Source organism: Struthio camelus, chromosome 1 (assembly GCF_040807025.1).
Source record: "Struthio camelus isolate bStrCam1 chromosome 1, bStrCam1.hap1, whole genome shotgun sequence".
Classification (NCBI taxonomy): domain Eukaryota; kingdom Metazoa; phylum Chordata; class Aves; order Struthioniformes; family Struthionidae; genus Struthio; species Struthio camelus.
The window spans coordinates 15058645-15083587 of NC_090942.1; the positions used below are offsets into that span (position 1 = coordinate 15058645).

At 42.5% G+C, this 24943-nt stretch overlaps 1 protein-coding gene and 1 long non-coding RNA gene across 5 annotated transcripts in view; one reads left to right on the plus strand and one right to left on the minus strand.

Moving 5' to 3' along the window:
- LHFPL3 (LHFPL tetraspan subfamily member 3) overlaps positions 1 to 24943 on the plus strand; it is a 271552-nt gene that overhangs the window by 189128 nt on the left and 57481 nt on the right. The window lies entirely within an intron of this gene.
- LOC104140583 (uncharacterized) overlaps positions 23061 to 24943 on the minus strand; it is a 115572-nt gene continuing 113689 nt past the window's right edge. For both annotated transcript variants that reach the window (XR_011138649.1, XR_011138636.1), the window contains one exon: positions 23061 to 24863. This is a non-coding gene — a long non-coding RNA (uncharacterized lncRNA). The remainder of the gene's footprint in view (positions 24864 to 24943) is intronic.

Sequence of the window (24943 nt, forward strand, 5' to 3'; positions counted from 1 at the left end):
CAGAAGAACCATTATCCATATACCTGAAAGCATCAGCACACTGGTACCTGCTTGCTGAATTGCAGACAGTCAGCTCACTAAGGCTAAAGATAAACAGACCTGAAGGTTGAACTTTACACACAGCTGTAGACTTCCTTACAGCCTACTCCTGTTGTGAGTTAAGGAAAGTGTATGTTGCTTGCAATTGCCTGTATACACCTATTCTGCAGGGAAAACGAGGGCAACAGCTTCCAGGAAGGTCACTGCGGCCTTTTTCTGTGAGAATAATGTTCTTCTACTTTTGAAAATTAAATACATATCAGAAGGGCATTCATAGCTATGCCACAAGTGCTTGCTGCATTAGCATCCTGTTTAACTGCTCTGTGCCATACAGATCTCATGAACCCTACAGCTCAAGCACCCTCATCCATTTTGGCACCTTGTGGGCAAAAAACAGCTTCTGAAGACTCATCACCTCTCACATCACTGGCACAAGCTTCTGCCAGGACATGTGGTCCTCAAGGTATCTGACAAAGACCATTCAGCAGCTCATTTGAGCTTGGAATAATCCCAGCAATGTAGCACAATACCAGGTTCAAAGCAAACCAGAACTCAGCAGAAAGGGACCTCCCTCCACAGTCAACTCTAATATCAACCACTTGTTAAACGATCCTTCAAAAAAAAGGAAAAAAGACCATTTGCCTTCCAAAAAAAAAAAGATGTCTTCTTTTCGTCCAAAAAAGCTTCTGCTGAACAAGGACAGGCTGAGCCTAAACCCTCCTGCCACCTCCTGGTATTCCCCCACCAGCTTGTGCTGCTGCAGGGCATGGCCACGTGCCAGAGGCACCACGGGACAGCCAAGGAGCGGGGTTGTGGGGCACCTGGCCATGATTTGGACATGCGGGAGGTATCGGTGCCAGTGGGCCGAGTGGCTCTGCATTTCCCAGCAGGGAGGTCCCACCTGGCAGCGCTGCTCCTGTCGACATCCCCGCAGGCGCACCGGTCCTGCTGGCATGCGTGGGGCTGCAGGCTGGCACCTCTGCGGGTTTTCATTCTTACCCCTTTGCCTACACTTCCTTAGCCCCTTTCAGATTAAGTGACTCTGGAGAAAAGAAATCACCAGCATTCACCCCCTAGTCCACATGCAAAGGACCCATGCATCTCTTGGAAGTGACTAGGATGCCAAAATGTTAAATGTGCAAATATCACCAAGTTGTCTCCTAAATACATTGAAAATAAGACTAAGAATATAAACACGCACACACCCCACCTAGGTCTCACCCAGTATTGTTGTTAGTATGACATCAGAGCCCTCATAATAAGGCAATGGGTTAGAAGCAGCCTTGATTTCTAAACACCCTCCATACTTTCTTTCCCCTGCTCATCTACAGGTGCTCTATTCCAGGGCTTGTACTGGCTCAGGCTTCTGGATTAGCTGGGCTGGATTAGGAGCATCCCTTCTCAAGGAGGACTGCCTGGGCTGCATCTGTCCTCCAAGGGATAGAAGATCTGGACAGGCGGTCAAGGGAGCCCTTGTGAGGGGCTGCTCTTTGCCTGGGGACCCAGGGATGCCTGCCCTTTGTTGGAGGCAATGTCCTCTGGTCACAGGCCTGGACATCCTGTAGGTGGGTGATAAGCAAGTTACTGTCTTAACAGAGAGTCATGCAATCCATTGTGGGTTTTTGGGAGAGTATCTGGGGAGCAACCTACACTGACCTCATAGGTGCTCTAGAGCACATGTTGAAGACCTGCATATGCTGGAGGTCCTTCTGCTCTCTGCTACCCTTGGGCATTTCAGGTGGGCTCCCTGACCGGGCAGTGCCCGGAGTCCTGCAGCATGGTCCTGAACCTACACTGTGCTGCTAATGGGCAGATTTGGCCTACAGGCTGCCACCGATGGCTGTTAGAGGATAGCATAGACAGAAAGTGTGCTGAGCACGTTGTCAGCCTGCTGACCGTGCACTGCAGCTGCACGGGCTGGATCAGCAGACGGCCTTTACGGGTGAGAAACCTCCTCGTGCTCTCTCTGCTCTTCCCTTGCTGCAAAGGGGATGCCCCATGTGTGTAAATACTGTTATGCAGCTGCTCAGCAGAGGGGAAGAGACTGTAAATTAAGTGTGAGAGTAATAACAGTCTTCATTTATGTGGAAAAATCTTCAAGAAAATAAATTATTAGGGAATGCTCGACAGCTGCACGGCTGTTTGTAATCAGGTGATAGCTCTGACCTGAGGAGTCGTTGCAGATCAGCTCCTGCAGTCTCCGTAATGCGCGTCTGCGGTGACGGTGCTGATAGTCTGTGTGAGCACCTCCTGCCATGGCTGTTTCTGAAGGCTGTGAGGAGTAAAGGCTTGAAAGTATACAAAATTTAACAGGATGGTAAGATGTGGTAAGAAAATGGCAGAAAAAGAACAAGCTGTACTTCTAGATAGACTTAACATGCTGAACTGTCCACCTGCTCTGTGCTTTTGAATACTACAGGTCTATATATTTACATAGGTTAATGAATGCTTGTAAGTAAGGAATTTGACTGTTAAAATTATTCATGGGAGAGGAAAGGCATATTTTTGCCATACAAGACAGTTTCACTTTTCACTCTTGGATAGTGAAAAATAGTTCTTAGCCATTTCTTATTTGCTTAGGTTAAAGATAAAACTACCATGGTAGTGTCACGTCTGAGAAATGTAAGACAAGTTTAGCACACTTTTTTCAGGGTATCGTCTACTTAATGCAATTTCCTAATCATGCGAAATTTACTCAACAATTTTCATTTTAAAAACCACCTTTTAAAGGAAAGGGACACCTCTAAAAAGACTTTTTTGTTATATTTATGCTATTAGCAAAAAGAGGGGAGAGAACAGTGTTGTGTAGTTGGCTTTAATTCATAGGAACTAATAGTAATGACTTAAAGGCCTGCATGTTATTAAACTAATGGCATTCAGGATGATAACAAAAATTGTCAGAATTCATCTTAGCCTTAAGCTTCATCAACACCATTGTGAGCGAGCCGCCAACATCAGGCCTAAACCTTGATATGCAACAACATAACTTAACATTTTGAACCATAATGCCTTAATGATATAAAATTAAAGTTCTGGCCAAAGGGCAAAGGCATGAAATGAGATGTTTCCAAAAGAAATTGAGAGTATAAGGCAATTGCTTTTATGGTAGAAGGTGGTAATATAGTCCGCGTTACAAGTCATAAATATATGAGCATTCAGAAGGAATTCTCTTATTCAAGTAATATCAGTCAGACCAGGTGTGTGATGCACTTTCTTTGTGGACAGCTGTATCCTTTCTGATGGATAGAACAGCTTCACAAAGCATTTATGTTTAACATTTGACTCATCTTTTGGCACCAGATGGTCACGATAAGCAATTTGCACTAAAGGTTTTTCAGAGTTAGAAGCCTGGAGCTGAAATAGATAAAAGGATGAGAGAGCTGGATAGGAGTTTTGAAGGATTCATCTACCTGCAGTGATTGCAACTCACACAGACTGTGACGACACTAAATTTGCTCCCAATAGCCAGACTGCAGGGAGTTCAGTGCACGGTGCCCAGCTGAGCGCTTTCCCGCTTTGTCCACATTTACACCCTCATTATTCTCCATATTGTGTTATCAGTGCCTGACCTGCGTTTTTAAGGTCACAGTCACCGTAGAATAAACATACTTGAAGGAAGAACTAAGGGGAAGTTGCTTCTTGGTGACAAAGCAGTTTTCTGTAAAAGGAAAAAGATTCTTGCACGGAGATTTATGCACTGTTGGCAAGAGAATTATCTTCTGTAAACAAGAATATGCTACCCACATGATTTCTGCTGCCATTCTCTATACAGCAAAATTATAATTTAACCCCTCTTTAAAGCTGTGTACTCCCTAACATCTCCTGATACACAAGTGAGTATATGCACCTTTTCATTTTAGTTAGCATATACTTTCCCATTAAAAATAAAATGCAGTGTTGCTGATACTCTGTTCCCTTTCTTTGATATTTCACTTTACATCTGCTTGTCTCCTTCCACCCTTCCTTTCAAAAAAGTTCAAGAGTGATCCACAGGTCTCCACATCAGCCTCTTGCTGCTTCTCTGTGGCTCTGTGTTGAAAGTGCTTTAGGTGACTTTGAACTCAGAACCAGCTTGGCCAGCTGAATTTCCATTTAAGAAGGAAAATGTGGAAGAAGCTCATGCGGGAGTGTTCTGGGATGAATTGCTACAGATAATCTACCACATGTGCTTGCCAAATTGCAGCTGGCCAGAGAAAGCTGGAACTACGTCAAAAGGTCTATAGTGGTGCCTCAGAGGGGAAGTATTTAGGTACCCTGCTTTCCAAAGGCAGAATCAGGCTGTTGTTTGAAGCTCCTAGCTGTAAGTTCCAGGTTGGGAATTCCTGGCCCTAATTTATAGCTTCAAAACATGATTCTCTGCTATTTCAGCCAAAAAACAAGTTTCGTCACAACTGTGAAGAGCTCACGTGTTCTCTTTCAGCTGCAACGAAAATGTGGCTCATCTATCATATCATCACTGCAATTAGATCCAGTTGTTAATTTCTTTGCTTAATTGTAACCTATTTTCCATCATGTATCGCCTCCACAATGAGCTACAAGGAGCTCTAACTACAAGGAGAGTAGACAGGTAGTACAAGACCTATTTCATCTAGAAATTCATATGAAAATGTTAGATACAAATAGTAACATAACTCTTAACCTGCAAATAGAAGCCAAATAAACAGCTTTTTGAGAACTTTTTTTTTTTTGCTAAAATTTACATCTTCAGGAAGATGGACATTTGCCTGTGTTTTCAACTATATAAATGATATAATATAAAGAAGAGAAAATATAAAGCTAAAATTGAGATTTCATTGTGACAAACATCAGAGGGAACTTTTCTCTCCATGAGGAGAATTCTTATAGCACTGCTGTAGGATCTGTGTTCCCAAGGTATAGACTTTCATCCAAGGTCTATATAAACCATCACTGGATTCAAATCAGCACTCTCCTTTGCAGTGCCTGTCATGCACTTTCTGGGCTGGTGTGTGCTGAACTGTGCCTTACAAAGCCAAAGAGCTCCAATCAGAGGATCTGGAGGCCATCTGCTCCACAACAGGCTGTAGCATGTCATGTAGGACACTGATGCTGGAGATCAGAGCTTGGGGTTTGAACCTCCTCAAGCCAAGGCGAGTAGAATATCCAAGTATTTTGGAGGTTTCAGTAGAAACTTAGGAAAAGAAGATGGGAAGTAAGACGTGAAGTCAAGTCACCCAGCTGCTTCACTATTGACTTAGAAGACGATTTCAGATCCTTCTATTTGGAAGTGTCGATTTTCGTGCTTATGAGTATGTTAGAAGCAGAGAAAAAAGCTACTTAGATTTTTCTACCTGTATTACAGAGCAGTAAGGCAAAAGCCCTGGAAAAGAATTCAAAATACTTGAGTTCAGTTCCTGGTTGTGTTACTGGCCTTGGATATATCATCTGATATCTCCAGTTCTCTGCCTTTCAACTGGAGGAGAACGAGACTGTCTTTGTTAGTAAAATACGTTGAGATTCAGCATTGGAAAGAGGAGTAGAAAAGCTAGACAGTGGTAATATAATTATTGAAAGTAAGTATCCTGAAATTGAGCCCATAATAAAGTATTTTAGCAGGAAAATACTTTATCCACATGCTAGGTGATGCTGCCCTTAAGGGGAGGCAAATGAGGCGTCAAAACTAAAAGTCTAAAGTTGATTAAAATACCTTATTAAATAAAGGTCAATCTTGCACTAGTGCTGATTGATATGTCAGCTGATCCAACAGTTCCTTTCCAACTCTACTTTCTATAATGAGAAAGTAAAATCACTCCTAAGCATATGCATTAATTACTTCACAGAAGAAGTTGGATGCCATGAATAAAGAGTCCTAGTTCCCCACTGATTACTGAAGGAAAAACATGGTGAACTGCTTTCTATCTCATAGAAACCTACATCTCACTTGCTGTTAATACCACCGTTAAATAATTTTTCCATCTTAGTGTTCCCATGGCACGAGGGACAAAGTATCAGGATTTGAAGGCATGCTGGTAACCAGACTCAAAAAGCTAGCCAGCTTCTAAAAATCCTGTCTTAAATGGCATGGGAAACTCACAACATTGTATGGGCCCCATGCTCAGCTGAAAAATTCTGTAGAGCAGCAGACCACGAGGGGTTACGCATTAGAAAACGGAGTGGCATGATGCATAGGAACGTAATATCGAATGCTTTTAGTGAGTTGAGGCCAAAAAGAATAGCCAAAGCAATACCGTCACTTGCTTACAATCATTTATTTACATGGCCTCAACCCCCGTGTTCAGGATCCACTTAAAATTTCTAATACATTTGTATTTTTCACACCACCATCTATGAAATTCAACATAGAGGGCAGAATGCAAAGCCTTACTCCAAATTAATGGAGTCGTGTTGGCACAAAAAATAGCTGCACTTCTCTCTTATGTCCAAAGGAATGTACATCAATTTTGAAGATGCATATTTTAAGTTCTGGGTCCTTTAAAGAATAACAGTACTCGATATTAATTTACTATGTACATGCAGGAGTAGAAGAAAAGTGCAGGTAAGCTGAAAATAAGTAGCTGGTATAGAGACTGTTATGAATTTGTTGTATCCGAGTTACAGAGTAGGTTTTGGAATTTCCACTGGTTCCTTTTTATGGCCAAAGGAACGCACTGTATATGCAAAGCCAAGAATTTACCGTGAATCTCATTAAAGTCTTGACAGTCTAATTAAAGAATTAGTAGCCCAGTTAAAATGATACTAACATTTATGGGTTCAGATCATGTGCAACTAAGATAATATACACACAAACTGTCCAGTATCTACTCCTTTGATGTTATGGAAAGACGGTTTCTACTGCCCTTCTGGGTCCTTTAGCCGAAGGCTTCAGTCTTACTGGCCAGGGAGGGTGTATGGGGTGTTATCAGCATCCTGAATCAGCTCCCTTTTATGGGAGGAGTATGATGTTGATACAGCTGGTTGCTTCCTCTTCCATCCAGAAACCACTTGGGGGGCCATATTTATGTTTGCTAACACAGTCTTCACCTTGCCTTTTCTTCACTGACTTGCAAGTCCACGTTACATCCAAATGTACCATGTGTGGTGTGTCTTGCAAATATTGGATGCTTGTTCTCTGTTTTCTTTGTTACCCCTGAAACTGGGTTTACCCATTTCCTGGGGTTGCAACCCTTTGGTAATCAGTAATTGCTCATTAGTGAGTTGTCTGTAGCCCTGGGATCTCCGATATCGTCCTGTGCTTGGTAGACCTCCGCAGTCGTGCCATGCCTTTGCTCCTCTTGCTGCGCTTTATTCCGAGGTCATAGATAGTTCATTCTACACAGAATAACTATTTGTCACTGCTATTAGTTGCAAAAGTACTTATAAATGTAGGTGTTACGCTACAAACTGTACAAAGCTAAGCTAAAGTAAAACAAAGTGGGTGATAGTCACCCAGTCATTAAGCAAGTGCTGTTAGAGGCTAAAACAAATCTCCAGGCAGGCCCAGATAAGCCCAAAGAAAGCTTGGCAGGTCTGGGGACCTGTGTTGTTAGCTTAACACAAAGCCTCTGACCTGTTACAAGGAGCACTGTGTTTACTGAGCTAGAAGGCAGCAAGTCTGACTGTGCCATCGCCAGCAGTTGCATTAAAAATGGTGCTTTGAGGTTTAGGCAAAAATCAGAAATATTTCACAATACGTCGATATTCAAAGGGAAGTAGCAGCCACATATTTCATGCCAGGTAGGGCTAGTCACACACAAAGATTTCCATGCCCTGTCATCCACGCCTGCTTCCCGGCTGAAAGCAACCACATTTTTAGGAGAAGCAGCAGAGAACAAGATGAGTTCGTGACTCAGCCATTCTTGCATGAATGTTTTAGGGCAGTTTATTAAGGCAGACCAAATAATGAAGGCAATTTTGTGTAAATAATCTAGACTGTGACTGGGAACAGCTGATCTATGAGAACATTTCTGCCCTCCAGCGTAGACTGCCACATTAGATAGCTGCCTGGGCTGTCTGTACATTCACACCAGTCCTAACTCACTGCCTGTCCACGCACAGAGGAAGCCCATAGAACTGAGCTGGAATTGTCCTGTGCATGTGGATCCCTAAAAATGTGCTCTCATGAAGCATTGGTAGTGAGTCCCGAAATAATCAACTTCACTACTTTGGAAACCAATAAATGTTCAATTTGGCTAAATAAACAAGTAGTACAGCATCTCTGCGTGCTCACCAGTGACTTGCAAATAGGAGCAAGCAAAAACTGATCATGTGGGAGGAGCAAAATCAACTAAAAATATAGATTCCATTGTTCTGAAATAATTTAAAAATTTGAAACAAATTCTCGTAATTTTATGGGAAATCCCTCTCGTGATTTAAAAATTTATTAGTTTCATTATCTCATTTCCACTGCGAGTTTGTTCTGATTCTTTTTAAGCAGTTTCATAAAACCAGAGTCGTTTTCTATCTGCAGACAAAACATCTGAATAAAAATACAGGTAACCTCTCCATCTATGGGCATCATGACAATAGAAACAAAGGATGTTGTTATTAGCTTTAGAATAAAGGAGCTATCAAAAATTCCAAATGAAAAAAGCCTTGTTTTCCAAAGTTACGTTCAAAGAGACATGTAAGTCATTGCTGATGAGGTACATGAGAAAGCTGGCTCGGTCTGGCTTTTGTCACAGGTAATATCCAAGACAGCTTACTACAGTAAAAAGCAAAAAGTTGATCTTTTTGGTGCTAGCAGTGTAGTTTTACTCTATTTAGCCAGTCATTTTTATGTTACTTTCTTCTAGAACTTTGAAACTGTTATGGTTCTTTCTGGAGTCTATTCGGAGTTGGTAGGGACTTCCTCTTGTGTCCTTAATCTTCTGTATGAAACTCCTCCTGTATGACAAGCTTGGCAGACCCCAGTTTGTCATTTCCACACACCTCTCCCTGGATTCCTGGGATGCCTGGCCCTAGGACAGGCCCCGACTAGGACACCCCCATGTTTTAGCTCCTTGACTCTGGGGTGATACTTCCAGATCCAAGTTTGCTGAAACTAAAAGTTAGGCTTCTTCTCTTGGCTGCCAAGGTCTTAGTCTGTTGACTTTGCCTTGTCTGTACGGTTTTACCTCATATAATACCAGACAACAGCAGTGGAAGAGCATATTGATGAGGAGCATTGCAGTCAAGATTGCTATAGGTGGGTACTAACTTCATCCGCTGAAAAGGAACACAATAGATAGCAGGTGAAATTATTATTCAGAGACGTTCTGGTTAGGTTTTGTATACCCCTTGTAGCTGGAGGGTTTTGTTTCTTAATTCATGTTTTTATATTATACAAATAGCTTTGCTCACAGCACACGATCTATGTTATTATGCTTACTCGCTCAGGCATTTGGCATGCAAGCACTCCAGCTGTCAGAAATGTTTTTATGCACCTACTTCAAAAATGTTTAGTATGGAATGTCCTCTATAGACATGGTAAAATTGAAAACAGAGGTTTACTTGCAATGCAGTTTGACTAGAGATATTTCCAGCACCACTAGACATTTGATTTTATGATGCACCTTCACCTTAGTGTTGTAAACCTAAAAATTCGTGATCGTAATGAGCTGGCACGAGGACATCATTGCAAAGTCGTTCATGTACTCTTTCACCTCAATGCACTTATGGCCTTTTTGGTGCCTTTATTTGCTTTTCTTCCCCACTCTTTCAAGGGTTTCACAAACTACCACTCCACATGGCATGATCTGGATGATAAAGGTAGATCTTTACACTATGAATACACCCTACTGATTTTTTGCGTCTGAATGCCCACTGTAAGGTCTAATAGGTGGACAGTCATCTTGAAATACTGAGTAAATCCATCAGCATTGCTACTGGCAATGAAGTACAGAAGTAAATACTCCCTTGCTTCCTGAACGCAGCAGCAATAGTTTATCTGTGTTCATTACATTTCTACCGTAACGATATATAAGCTGTGAAAGAGATGTACATATTAGGTAAGATTTGAGAAAAATAGCAGTGTTATGCAAATGCCTGCTAATTTGGGTGCCTCTGGAATCTGTTCAGAGTACAACAGTTTAGTTATTTTATGATTTCTTCAAAAAGAGCACATTCAGAAATGAAACTAGATTGGCACAGGTGAAATGGACTCATTTTATAGAAAATGTTTACTGCTATTCCTTTTATTTTCAGGTAGATTATTGAACCTAAATCTTCAAAGCTTTTCCAGTGAGCATATTGGACTCAATTATGCACTGTTTTTTCCCTCTTGTGAAATCAATGAGAATTTTAGTGGATAGGAGTAAATGGAGTCCATTATAGCAATTCATACACATTTTAAGTTGTCATGAATCATATTTCTATTATTCCTTTTTTCCTATTTATTTCTATTATTCCTTTATTTATTATTATTCAAACAATATTTTTCCAGTGTTTTAATGTGTGATATGCATCAAATAGCTTCACATTTCCTTTGAAGAACTGTTATAAGACTGACAATAACAACTGGGTGACCTCTCGCACATAAAACGATGATAAAGCAATAAAAATCAGGCATCATATATCTTATAGAGACAAACATTGGTCTGCTAGAGAACACTGAAATGTATTAAGAATCATTCACTGTATTTCAGGCGTTAGGGAGAAGAAAACAATGTCAAAGGGTTAATTGGAAGCTGGGTATAAAAGTCATGCTGGCAAAGTATAGACGTGTCATGCTTAGGAGAACAGCCACAAAAACACAGGACTTCCATCCTTAATGGGAATGCTGGATTTGGCAGCATAGAAAAAAGCAATGCCAAGTGGTTGTGGAGAAGCTTTCCTTGGGAAAATAAAAATTTGTAGCAGCTTTAAGGCTGCATTTCTGTGCCCTTTCAGAATTAGCCTGCAGCATCTAATTGTTGAATTTCGAAAGATAGCTGAAAACCACCTGAGAATTAACTGGCACGTGGCCTCTGCACTTCCAAGCCAGAGACGTTAGCTATCTAAAGAGCAAAGCTACCTTCCATTGTTCTGTCTCAGAACAATGCGACAGAACTCCCTACTGCTCTGTGGATGTTAATTCTTATTCCATATGGGCAAAGATGACATGTTATTAAGTACAATAAATCTTCCCAGGTAACTATCAGCCCTGCTATTTTCCTGAAGACGACTGACAAGCTCATCTTAAATAAATCCCTGAAAGGCCTCTGTGAAATGATTAGAAGTTGTATGTTTACAATGATGCCAGAAAATCAGCAGGTTTATACACTGATCAATCATTTAAACACTAGCAAGCAGCTGGCATCTGAGGCTCCTCTATCAATCAGTTCTCTCGCAGGTTAGAGGTAGTAAAGTTGTACTCAGACACCAAATATAGGTATAAAAAAGCTGTAGGAATGCTAAGTACTGTGGATTATTGCATGAACTGTTAAGATTACATATTTAACAATAATGTTGCGTGTAAGTGCCTGATCCCAAGATCACAAAGAATTGGCCAAGGTGTCACCTTCTTCCATAAGCCCAGCTGAAGCTCTTTCATTGCTTTTCTGTGCTTTTCCACTTTTTCCTTGCAGATTGTTACAAACGTATGTGCTCACCCACTGTCAGTCTCATGAAACAGTGGGATAGGACGATATTGACCGTTGCCCTCTGTACTGTGGAAATTGGTTTTGAAAGAAGAGCCGGGGAACCTCTGGACAAGCTGGAGCTGAATGCAAGGACAAAGCCAAAAAGCCACTGCTTGGGTTTCTGTGGTCCTTGTAGGGTGTCCACTTTGGAAGGGACTAATTCTCTCTGTTTCTAGGCAAAGAGTCTATCTGATTTAGTGAAGAAATATGAAGGCACGTCCACAGTGCTGTTACTTCCAGCAGGAAAACAGGACAGTATAGTCTTAGTCCTGTTGGTTCTGCTGAAAGTGTTAGTGGCTTCTTTATATCCCTTCCCTTTCCACCCAAATCCATATTATATGTGCTATGGCTATGACTGCATGGGCTTGCAACAGTGCCGTCCTCTCAGCTGCTATGCTTATCTCTGCACAGGGTGCCTTCTTCAGTATGGTCTTTCAAGCCTTTAAGTATAAAGCTCTGTACATCTTTTAATAATACTGAGCCATAAGTCCCAGCAAATCGAGAACAGCTTCACTCCCGCTGTGGTTTCCTTTTCTTCTCTTCCCTCCTCTTCTGCCTCACTCCCCTCTCCTTTCATAGAGTCTGTGTTTGTATCCCGTTTGCTTATCAAATCTCTTTATTTCACTTAAATTTCAGGCCTTCAACTTTCCTAATCCCTGGACTAGGTGTTTCAGCAATTTATATTTTCTTAATCATAGGGAAAAGATATCATCATTTAAGCAGACAAAAATAAAAGGAAAAGGGAATGTTTCTGTTTTTCATATATATATTGCTTTCTAAATTCTGACACTAGAAGCATTATAAACGGTATTGTCATTCTTAGCCTGCTTGGGAAGAGGAGGTGAATGCTATCATATGATAAGTATAAATGGGCTTTTATAGTTATCACTCAGATCAAAGCCCTCTGCATTGACCAATTCTGTTTTTTTAAAGGAGAAGGATGCAGCAATTCATCACCTGTCCAGTATAGTCAATGTTTTATACCTTTTTTCTCAGAAAAGAATGTGTGAACTGCCTGGCTTTGACAAGTTTGAGGCACTTTGTACTTTTCCTTTCTAGATCATCAGTGTAAGTATAGCCCATATTTGATGAAATCTGATTAAGAATTGAATCTGGAGGATGATGGCTGAAGCATGTAAAAAAAAGCTAGGTTCTGCCCAACTGGTAGCAGACAGATTCCAATAGAAAAAAATACATATATCTTAACCCTGTACTTGCAAACACTCTCACTAGGAAGTCTCAGACATGAATGGAGAATACACATTCCTTTGAATGCTTTCATCATTGGACTCCTAACTTGAGATACCTAATACCTATTTCCAGAATTGCTGAATATGTACAAGTCATGAGGAATTGGCTGAAACATGTCACTCAGCTCTCTGAGAATCAGATTGTCAGTATCGAATATCACATACCCAAGAAGTGAAGCACCTAGAGGTCTCATTTGAAGAACATCTGCTGCTGCCTCCTGATAAGATAGTCCTTGTAGATCACATGCCTGACAGAGATGGGTGCCGTACAAATGTACTGTGACAGAGCTGGTGCGTTTTGGCAGGCCTATGTGGTAAAGCCAAAGGTTAACTTATGATGGCTTGTATCTGCCTGTACTTCCGTACAGCTGTCTCTTTGCGTTCCCACTCCACCTCAGCATTTGTATCCTACAGAATTAGTAAAGTGATTTAACTCAGTACCTGACACTGCTTTCTCTGTGTTTCCAAGAAATTTAGTCTGCAGTAACTGTGATTTTGCTTTGTCTGCCATTTTCTAGAGACAATTTTAATATCAATTCCCAGTGAACATATTGAGGTATTTAAGATAAAAATAGAGTTCCTTCTGTGCTTCGCTCTCCCATTTGTACAATCTGATGCCAGTTCTGAACTTATATTCGCATATAAAGAAAGAATTTATCCTCCCATCCTTCCATGACAACATTAGTATTGTTGCCTTTAAAAAGACAACAGGCAAAACAACATTGGCGCTATAGAAACAGCGGACGCCCTTGCACACTGTATTACACATTTGAATAACATAAGTAAAGGAACTGCAGTTTCCTGTTCAGTTTTGCAACATGCTCAAGTTCTGGAGTTATATTTACATTCTTTCAGAGAGGGTAACAAGGATGAAATTTCTGATCTGCATATTTTCCTGTCCTTAAAGAAATAGAAGAATGTTTTCAAAGTCTTAATCTGAAGATAATCAACAAGTTCAGAATTCTGGCTTTATTTTCAGCAGTCTCATTGATTCCTGGTAACACTGTGTATACCATCTAGACCTCAGACCAAGATAAACTTAATTAGGAAAACTTTCTGACAAACTGTATATTAAGTAAAAGACATCTTTTCAAGAAACAAAACCTTGGGTGGTGCTTGAATTTAATGCTTAGCGTTAGCTTTAAAAACATTTTTATGCTGGCACATTTCACTTTGATATTTTAAAGGAAAAAAAATCTGATTTTCCTCTCAAAATAATTTCCTTATGAAATTACACTGCTTATCCACCCATCTGTTTATCAGTCCCTTCCCTTAATAACTTTTAAACCCATTGTCCAGTGTCAACAAGATTTGGCAAAAGGCTAATGGTCTTAAAAATATCAAACTCCTAGAGGTGCTCTGAAGATCAGTAGCCAGATGAAAGAGTGATCGCAGTAGAGTTTACTAGTGATCGCAGTAAGGGGAAGCCAGAAGTTGCAGTGCTTACCACCACTTGGTGACTAGTCGGCTCAAAACTCAAATTTCAAATGTGCTGCACTGCCTGCTGTTTCGTGCCCAGTTGACACACCAGATAAACTTAGGTAAATCCGTGCAAGTAATCCACATTGCAAGTATTTCTGTATGAATGTGATGCATACATGTGTATAGACAGGTAGGGAAATTGGGAAGAAACCAAGGGTCCTGTGGGAGAAGGCTGTGAAGGACAGTGGGGCATGTGGGAAGCATGAGATATGGAAAAGCTCAGGAGACACGAGGGGAGCTGAAGGATCTGAGGACATAAGAAGAACAGGTATTGTAGATGGAGGGTATGTGGGTGTAAGAGGAAACAGGGTATTGCCATGGAGGTGTCATGGAGAAACAGCGAAGGAGGTGGGTCGCTGTGCTGTAGAAGTATAGAAGGAGGGCACGTTTGTTGGACGCCAAGCTTCATTAGTCCCGCTGCTCGTACAACAATAGGCTCATTTAAATAAAATTTTAAAAAATAAAGATAAAAAGATTATCCAAGTGCCTATATAACTCACAAAACAATTTGTCAGATATTTTGGTTTAACTTAAAACAAAACAATAGGAATTAGTGGGAAGATCATTTTTCAAAAGAAATTGTAAAAATTGTGTTTCATTTCAGCCCCAAACTATTTTTCCAGTGCTTGCTTCAGCCACTGAACTGAAAAATTGGTTGTTTACCTAACTCTTGTACTTAAAAATATTTGCAACAAGGGCATGGCCAGGACTTTTCACTAAGTGTTTAGCTGTGGGGGCAGCTCACAAACCACGCCAGAGAACCTGCACTGCCTATTGGAGTCCTGGCTGAGAAGATCTCTGCCTGCACTTCATAGACTTTGTTTTCTTGTTTAGCTGGAGATAGCAAAGTAGGATCAACTTACTGACCTCCTCAGGTGATAATCTTCAGAGATGCTGTCATTTCAACAGCTGCCATAAGAGAGCTTTCTGAAGGCAAGCGCCTACAAAATAATCAATTTTCAATTTGAATGTGCCAAAAGCTGCTAAGCTTTATGCTCCCGGGTTCATGACAAGAACGCTACCATACTGATTGAAGAGATTGTGTTCACCACGGTTAAACAAACTAAATGGCCATGGGCCATGCCTAGAGGGCTTCTGCTATCTTCCAGAAGATAGCTATTAACTATTGCTAATAAGTAGTAGGTGAAATACAGGATACACTCAGAGATAAATTTATCGTCATTTTCTGTTATTCTCTCTGCCGCCACCAAGTTGGAGCACACTGGTGCAAGCAGTGCCCAGAGCGTAACTGTTCTGTGGCTGAGCAGAGAGTTGTATTCACAAAAACTGTCAATCAGCACTGTAAAGCAGTTTAAGCCCTTTAAGAGAAAAAGATAAAGAAGAGCTGGTCTAGGAGATTCGGCATTTTGAAGATGCAGCAGTTCTCTTTTTACAGCTGAGGAAAATGTGGGATAAAAGCAAGTGCCGTTAGCATTCATCCAAGCAGGCATCGCACTGAGCGGCGGGGATACGTTGCATCTTGCAGTTCTGTGAAGGCATCAGTCACCTCTTATGCTGAAGTTGTGTCCAACGCCTCCCACAGACAGTACATGGTATGGATGGGTCACCGCCAGCTGAACCCGGGATAAACCTCTGTCACCGGATCTCTGTTGTGCCTGAAACAAGCTGCAATAGTCTGGACTTCTCCATGGAAACCCTCTGTTCTGACCAACCTTTTGACTGCTTCTTTCCTTTAGGAACTGTGTCCCACTCAAAAGTGCTGAACCCTGTCAGTACCAGCATCTGGTCCAGTGTGGTTGTTTGCACCAATATAAGTCCACTGACTTCAGTTTTCTTTCAGCCTTGCAGCAGCGTAAACAAGATCAGAATTAAGTCCTGCAATCTTTGTTCTAAATAACATACCCGTTGACAATGTGGAGAGAGCTTTCTTCTCCTGAAATAAAAACCTTGTCATGCTCTGTTCAGCTGACTAAACCTAGAGAATGACCTTAAGTTTAAATTGTAACTCTTGGTTCAAAGCATCTGAAAAAAGGATGGGAAGAAAGCCCTGTTGCTTATTCCCAATGGAATAGAAACTTTTTAATGCAATTACCTCACACACTAAGACAGTTTTAGGAATGTGTTAGGTATGTCCCGTCTCAATGTGTGGCAGCATATTCTTGCATACCTGTGCCTTCCCTGAGCTTAGGGAGGGAAGGAGATCACTGCGGTGGCATTAAAAGTGGTGCTGCTGTAATACAGTGGGGTTTAGAAACTTCGGCATTGAAAGACCACGTTTCTTCCAGAACTGGAAGCAGTGAGTACAGCTGCATCAGCGTGGCTCTGAGCCCGGAGACACTACGCTTCAGCACAGCACTGAGCTAACGAGGCTGTATTGGTTTTAGGACTCAGCTAATATCTGTGCAGCACCTTGTGCCAAGTGCAAGTACTTTGAACTGGTTTTTTGGTCTCTTTCTATGTGTTGTTTCCCTCCTCGTGATGTTGCTGAGACTGGTTCCATCTGGAAAGAAGCATTTTGTCCTTCTTTGTCTTTGTGCGTATGACATAACAGAGCGTGGCGCATAGATCCCCTAAGCTTATAACAACCCACGCAAATACAGTGCGGAAAGACTGGCTCGGGTCTTTAAAGGCGTGCAGCTGCATTATTGCAGCACTGTCTGAGCTAATAAACCCTGCTGATGCGCAGGATTTGTTGGCTTGTGCAGAGAACTCACCCTCTGCCACAGCTGCATCACCTGCTTCAGAAGCAGGCAGCTAGGCAGGACCCTCCAAATTGTGTCATTCTGCATAATGAAGAAACACCATATGTCTCCTAGCAGCATTGCCTTTCTCTGGCCTGCTCCATCGAGGGCCATGTCTAGCCCTTGCAAGCAAAAGAAATACGCTGTTAGGTGCAGGAAAGGGAGAAATTGTTCATTGCTGGGATAACTGCTACAATTGCCTGAGTTCAGAATGAACACAGAGCAGCACTGTGCTTTTCCTCATCACCCAAAACAGCACAAGACTGAAATCTGCCCTAACCTTGAGGCCAGCGCAGAGGACAAGGGAGTCAAGAGACTGTTTCCAAGTTCTGTAGGACTTTGGACAAGGCACATAACTGCTCTGTGCCTCAGTTTCCCCATCTGCCCTGCAGAGGCTCCAGCACTATTTGCTTGTTTCAAGCATTTTCTGCAAGGTCTTTGCATTAACACTTCTGAAGTGGCTGGAGTTCCTCAGGCGGAAGACGTGATAAAAGTGCATATTACTGTAAAAAACAGCCTGCTAAAAATAACTCTCACGAAACATCTGTCAAACTAAAAAACTTGAAAATAAGCTGTTTTATTCAAATAACATAAGGAAGAGCCAAACAGGGGACCACATAAATCTCGTGCTGCACATCTGTGGCCAGCTCAGAGATACGAGGCCACATTGTATCGCAGGCACGACACTCTTCCCAAAGTGGCCATACGTCCCAACCTGGCCTTTACTTTTCTGGTAAATACGTAGGGTGAGATGTGCCTATATGTAGTGAGGAAAGCAGGATGTGCCGGTATCAGAGGGAGACGAGGCTTGCACCTGTTCATCACACTGATGAGCTGCTTCACTCCCTGTTCCTGTCCCACCCCTGCTGCGAGGCAGGATCCACCTGGGGCTGAGCCACGGTGCTCTCATTAATGCAGGACCAGGCTCTGCCGTGCTCAGTTCTGCTTGATGCTTTTTCACTTATGCAAGCAGCAACCCCTGAATCTGTACTGTAAGGGAAAAAACTCTGCGTCTCACTGACGCAGTTCATCATTGCCTGTGTGTGTTGAGTGATTGCCAGGAGAAACTTTAGCTGCTGTAGCAACTCTTTTGGCTGAGCTGCTTGAGCCCTGCAATGAAAAGTGTTCGCCAAGACATATACAGATAAAACTCATGCAGTCACTCAGATGATCTTTCCTTGCTTGAAGTATTCAAATCAGTGGTCAGCAACTTTCAAGGAAGAGAAAGCCCAGTGAAACAGTTGCAAGAGTCTGTATGGAGGTTTTTTTCTGTGTAGCTTCATCTGGGTAGTTAGAAACCTTTGGTTTGTCTGCTTTCTCCAAAAGTTTCAGATATTTGATCAGGAAAAAAGAAAACATACCACAGGGAATTAGGAACCATCCTCACAAAGTAAATATGAACAGCAAGCAGTAGAAGATGGAGCTGATTGGAATAGCACAAGCAGAACGAGCAGGTTGAGTGGCAAACAGCAAAAATACAGAAATCAAACCCTGTTACCAGAGAAATCACCACCAGAATATAGGGAGCTAAATTCACTGAATAAGTCATTCACTCTGAAAAGTTTTCCCTGCTCTCTGAACTGAATGTGGAAAGGTTTCCATGCCATTCTTTCCAGCAAGCGTTCAGTCAAAGATAAAGAGAGGTCAGTTTGTCAGGCAGAGAAATAAGTGAGTTTCTCCATGAGCAGCAGCCATTGCTGCCCGTAGATCAATTAGGGTTGGAGTTTGAAACATGCTGTGGTGCAAAAACACCTACCATTCCCTTGGTGCTGCCTGTATCATCTTCTGCAGAGGCATGAAAAGTCAGTTCTGTCTTCAGCATATAGGTCTTTCAGTTATTATTAGACTGTCACAGTAAAGGAGATGAATTGACAATTTTAAGGCATGTTCTAAACAAAATGCTACCCAATCCATCAAAAGGTGTTTACAGCCTTTCGTAGTTACGCTTCTCCATTGGTAGATAGATACACATTTTTCACTAATAGAATTCCATCAGAATGTATTTCCCTAGATAGGGAAATTATAGGCTGTCTACGTAACGAACATTTTAGCAGCACTTGAAAACTCAAGCTTTGAGAGTCTGGAAGAGTACAATAATATGTATCATTCAGTCCATATTTTCTTAAGTAAAAAAAAAAAAAAGATATGAATTGGGTTGAAATCAATCATTTTCAATGTGTGGAAATAAGTCTTTTCATCTGAACCACTATTATTTTCACTTTGGGAAAAGGAGACACAGCTTTTTCCTAGCATAGTAGCATCATAAAAGTAAGATTTTGGTTCTATTAAGTGCATTTAAATGAGGATATTAGATTGTAAGTCTATTTATCTTTTGTATACACATTTTAGCCTCCATTAGTATAATGCCTGAGCAATCAATCTGTTTTGCCATAGTAGGGTGCTTTCGATGCTCTTCTGAATGTTCTTACTAATGCTCTATGTCATATAGGTGTTAAGCTAACTGTTCATTACTCCCAAACGAAGGAAGTTCAGGTCTCTCTTACTCACCTCATCCCTCCGCTCGCGGGTGCAAACTCCAGCCACCTGCTTTGTGCCAGCTCTGCTGCTTGTTGGCACTCTTTGTGAGCCTCAGGGAGCACAAAAAGTGAACTGGTGCCTACTCTGTCAGTGACCAAATCTGCTGGTGGGGAAGTCCAGCAGGCTGCCAAGGCAACTGGACTGCCACTGCATGACACCGGCCTCTGCAGGTGCAGGAGAGGTGGACGTAGGGAGAGTCCAACCTCTTTCCTCTTAGTGGCAGCAGGTTTGGGAAGATTGGCACATCCTGAAGGCATCATTGCGTATGGCAAGGGAGTTATTATTCAGCCATGCTATTTCCTTTTGAGGCACCCTTAGAAGGATTTTCATCCGGCCCTGGAGTTTTCCTGCTCTCCCTTCCTCAAAGGCCAGGGGAAAGCATCCACAGCGCAGTGAGTGCTTTCTCAGTGCTACCCGTGAGGACTGGTTTCTTGGACAAGGACCAGGCACAGGTGTGTTTATGGACACTATCAATCCCTGGCAGTCCCTCACGCAGTTTTCCCACTGCCTGCAGAACTCATGTCCCTGCTGCGGAGACGGGTGACCCACCTTTTCCGACCTACCCCAGCACGGGAAGGACTAGAGGAACTCCAGATTTGCTGCATCTTTTATCAAAGGGCTGCGGTGGCTTCCTCCAGGCACCAGTGTGCAAATCCAAGTTAATGTTTAGCAGCTTAGTCAAATAAGGATTAGGATAAGGTAGGATTTTAAGATAGCTTAGACCTATTGCAATTGTCTTCTACAAACAGGCCTACCAGCCTGTTTTTGCTGTTGCTCACGTGTCAGACAGTCATTTACATGGTCCGAAGCTAAAATAAAACACCTCATCACAGTGCTACCTTTTACCTGGGCTTTGTGCTGATGTACATGGCCACACTGGCTGTACGCCAACAGCAAATATGGTTCTGTACGCTTAAAAGCGCACATTAGATTTTCATTTGAGTAACTACACAGGATCCTTTCAGTATTTGCACCTGTTAGTATTAAAAGCTGTATTCACTGTAGTTAACTACAATGCCAACATGTCTTTGGAAGATTTAAAGTGTGAATGGAAGTGGGTCAGGCTCCTGCAAAATCTACATAAGGCATAATTAGCATGTCCATCAACTATCAAAGACATGATATATTTTGCAAACTGTTCATTAATTCTGTACAAAACCAGTCACAGGTACAATGCAGTCTCCGCATCTAGGGGTGAAGGCTGCCTTGTATGCAAATCTGCAACATCTGTGTGGTTTGGGGGTTTACCATCTTTTCTTTTTAAATGAGTGAAACGTAGATGAACACTGAAGACACTCACCTGAACTCTTCAGAGTCAGTAATTCCTAATTACTAATCCCTTTTTAGTTTAACTCTGTGAATTATGAAATGCTTTTCAAAATTGTGGAACGGAGTGTCTGAACCACTTGGGAGCTGGTAAAACTTAACAGCAATGAACTCTTTCTTTTCGAGACACGTTGTCCTGTCACGAAAAGGTATGCAAGCCCAAGTGCCCAGGCTGCCATTCTTTACATCCCTAAGACTAATGCTGACTTTACCAGAGGTGTCGGGCTCGGGAGACTGTAAAATACAGTACTGATTTCATAGAGGTAGGTGGAGCCCTAAAACCTATCACAGGGTGTGATCAGCCTCTGAGAGAGGGTGATTCTGCCATAGCCACTGGGAGCTTTGCCATCGACCTCAAGGACAGCTGGATCTGACCAGTGTAAGATTCCTCAGCACTGCTTTTAGACAGGCATGCCCCATATGAACACAAACATTTTATGTTGGTGCCGTGCAATTTAAGGGGTCTGATTTGCAAAAACATTCCGTGCCTCCCCAGCAACTTTATAATGGCATATATTCCTATATTCAAACGTCCATGATCTGGCAAAGAGAACTGGAATATATATATCAGGGAATATTGACATACGTTCTGGGACTCTCAAATTAGGATTTCAGAGTTGTATGCATGTTTTTTTTCCTCCATATTTAAAAAGGATTTGTACAACTACACTACAATATTATTACACTTTGTAATTACACAGCCTAATTACATGATTATATATCTTTACTCTAATTACATAATTAAAAACCATTACAGAAATTATGTGAATATATTTGAATCAATTAAAACATGTTTTGCCCACCCAGGCAACTGACGTAACAAAAAAAATAATGAGGGGTAGCAGGTAAACCTGCATAATATATAATACGATACCCTATTATGTCTTATTAGAGAAATTCTGTTCAGTTCCATCCATAGTCTTTGACACTGTTTTACTTCAGAACAGACAAGAATTTGAAACATCACAGGTAAATCTTAAAATATAATCATTTTGTGTTTTGTATTCTTGGACACCGTTTCACAACGCTCTCTAGTTTGGCTTCTCTGGAGCAAAAGTTTTATGAGCAAGATCTGACGCCTGTGTCTTGAGAGCCTGGTAATGGCATGGCATTCATGGCCAGTCAAGCCACTGACTCACTGGGTCAAATCCAGTCCTGTCTGTCAGGGACTGGAGCCAAACAGGATGGTTGTGAACATGTATCAACAGCAGGGAATTATAGAACAGGACGTTGTGGGGAGATAATCCTTGCTGATTCCTCTGGAGCTGCCTATAAAGCAAGTCCTCTCAGTAAGAGAAGGACAGTAAAATGTGTTTGTTTGCATCAGTGTCTCTAGCTCAGGAAAAGCCGGTCAACGGGTGGACTTGCTGGATTTCCTATGTGGGAACTGGCCTGCGTGGCCTGCTCCAGGGGCCTGGTGGACACGGGCACCTCACACCTCAGGCATAGAGACAGCACACACCAAAATAAATATCTCACCAAATCCTGGGCATGGGGACTCTCAGTTCTTCCCTGCTTGGTAGTGAGAAAGCTTAGTTTCACCTCAAAGGGCTGGGCAGAAAGCCAATAGCTGGGGGGGCTCTGGTACAGCCGGGGAAGGCAGGGAAGACAGAGGTGAGCTGGCAGAGCTGGGGGCTGCTGACAGCTCCAGTGCCAGATTTGCTCAGTTGGCTTTGCTAGGGGAAGGGGTCTGAGGACACGGACCCGCCAGCAGGGCATAAGCACGTGCAGGCACATGCTCGTCCTCTCTACCACGCAACACCTGGGTGCCCTGCACGGGGAGCACAGCGGCCACCTCGCTCCAATAAGAAGAGTCTGCGGAAGACGAGGATGTTCCTCCTGCTGCTCACAACGGGCTGGGGAGCTGAGTCTCCAGCACAGAAAAATCCCACTGTAGAGAGAACGTCTGGCAGTCCGTTGATGGGAAATTGCAGAAACAAAGACTTAATTTTTCAGGGCTGTCAGAGTAATATTTTCTGCAAGCACTAAACTCACCTGAGGAAATTCTAAGCCCTGGGACATTTCCAGAGTGAAAGGGAACTTGACTGTCTCATTTATTCCAAACCTTGCCAAGGAACAGTCTCATTATGATCACTTGCATACACAAAACATAAAAACAATAACTTATTGTTTTTTTCTTTATTTTCCTTTATTTCTAAGTGCTGAAAGATATTAATACGCCTATGGGATTTGTGTAGAGAGTAGCAGATCTGTAGCTTAGTTAATGCAGAATAACTTGTAGGTTCCCAACCTTGCAAGCCATGAATAAGTAGGTATTTTTCAGAGGTTAGTCTGCTTGAGGGAATCCCACTCCCAGACTTTACAGTTCCTCTTTACATGTGAAAGCGAGAACGTTATTTAGGCTTTGATAAGCAATGTCTTCTACCTGGAGCATAACCATTATAAGCTCAGCAGGTGTGTTTCATGAGATATTATAACCCTTTTTAGCTCCTTTTTTTTTCCTGAAGGCACAATAAAACCTTCACACAAGATAAAGGTAGTGAGTCTAGCTTCCCTGGTTTTGTTCAGTTTCACGTAAATTTGTTCTGTTTACAGTTCATTTCGCAGTTACATTCTCTATTCATTTTGTATGGTTATTTTAAAATGTCTATATCTGTCTCTCCCTGCATGTATCTCCCACTCCATTCTGGGCTATACTTTTACTCTCCTGAACAGCAGGGCTACTCTGTTGAAAAGCTGTGTCATTTTTCCTAAATCCTCCCCCCAACCTGTTCATTTCTCATTTTAATTAACTTCAGAAGATATTCATCCATTTTGCTTGCAGTGACTAAGGTGCACCCGCTGCAAGCTCAGGCAAGACTGGGGACCTCAGCACCCAATGTGGTTTCCCTGTCTCCAGTATTTCCTGACACAGCACCCTGCTGATGGGTGGTTTCGAGCACACTGCACCAGGGAGCATGTTAAGCTGTTTCTCTCGGCTAGCATTTCACGCAGCCGGTGGGGCTCGCTCTGGGTGTCTCCCTGTGTGGCTGGAGCAGAAATACCGAGTTACAGGGTCAGGAGATCTGAACCAAGGTCAGTGCCCAGTTCTTCAGCCCTGTCTGGTGGCTTCAGCCCTACATTTCCCCTGTGATTCAGAGATGCGGTCACGCTTCATGCAGCAAGACCTGAGCTACCTTCAGGCTCGCTGGTGCAGGCACAGCAATAAGATGAAGCAGTAGAGATGCAGCAGCACAGGCTAAAGCAAAGACCATATTAACCTAACAGGACACTGGATAATACTGGTGAATGAAGCTATATCACTGCATCTGCACTGCTGTAAGTCTAGCTAGGTGGAGGGCAAGCCACAGGCTTTCCTTGTCTATCCTTGGTTGCAAGGGGCCGTCACGTTACCAGATACCTGAAAGGTATACATATCTTCGTTTGGTTTTGCCTTGCACCTCCAATATCTCTCTTCTGCAGCAGGGCCATTGACAACACAGCCACTAGCACAGTTCAGGTACGATTCAGCTCCAGAGCGAGACACATACATGTAGGTGTCCACATGTGCGTGAGTGTTGTTGTGTAGTCGGTGGAGATGTAGTCAATGCTGGTCAATGGGGAGCACGGAGCAGTGTCAGCTCATCGTACGCGGGGCCCAATTCAGGTGCCCACGTTTATGTGTCTGTTGCCGTTTGAGATTCCCTGGTGTATGTGAGACATCCACCCAGGAGGTCATTTTGGGCATCTGAGGCTTTGAGGGAGGCTGGGCTGGAGGACGCAAAAACGGATGCAAGGCGTACTGTGCCTCTCGCCCTCGGCACTAGAGTACAGGACCTTTCTCATTCCCTGGCACAGCCGTAACCCCTAGCTGAAAGGGCTGCTCCGGCAGGTTGTGTAAATACTTCACACGCTGCAGCAGTGCCTGCTCCTGGGGCTTTTTCTGTTGGCTCTGCTGGGTCGTTGTCCACTCCAGCACCCCTCTAGTAAATCTTCTTCTGCATCCCCTTGTGTAGCTCCTGTTCAGTCCCCTTAGGCAATGTAAATAAGAAGATTTTCATTCCAGCTCTACCTCACCACAATAAATACACACAACATATGGTCTAAATTT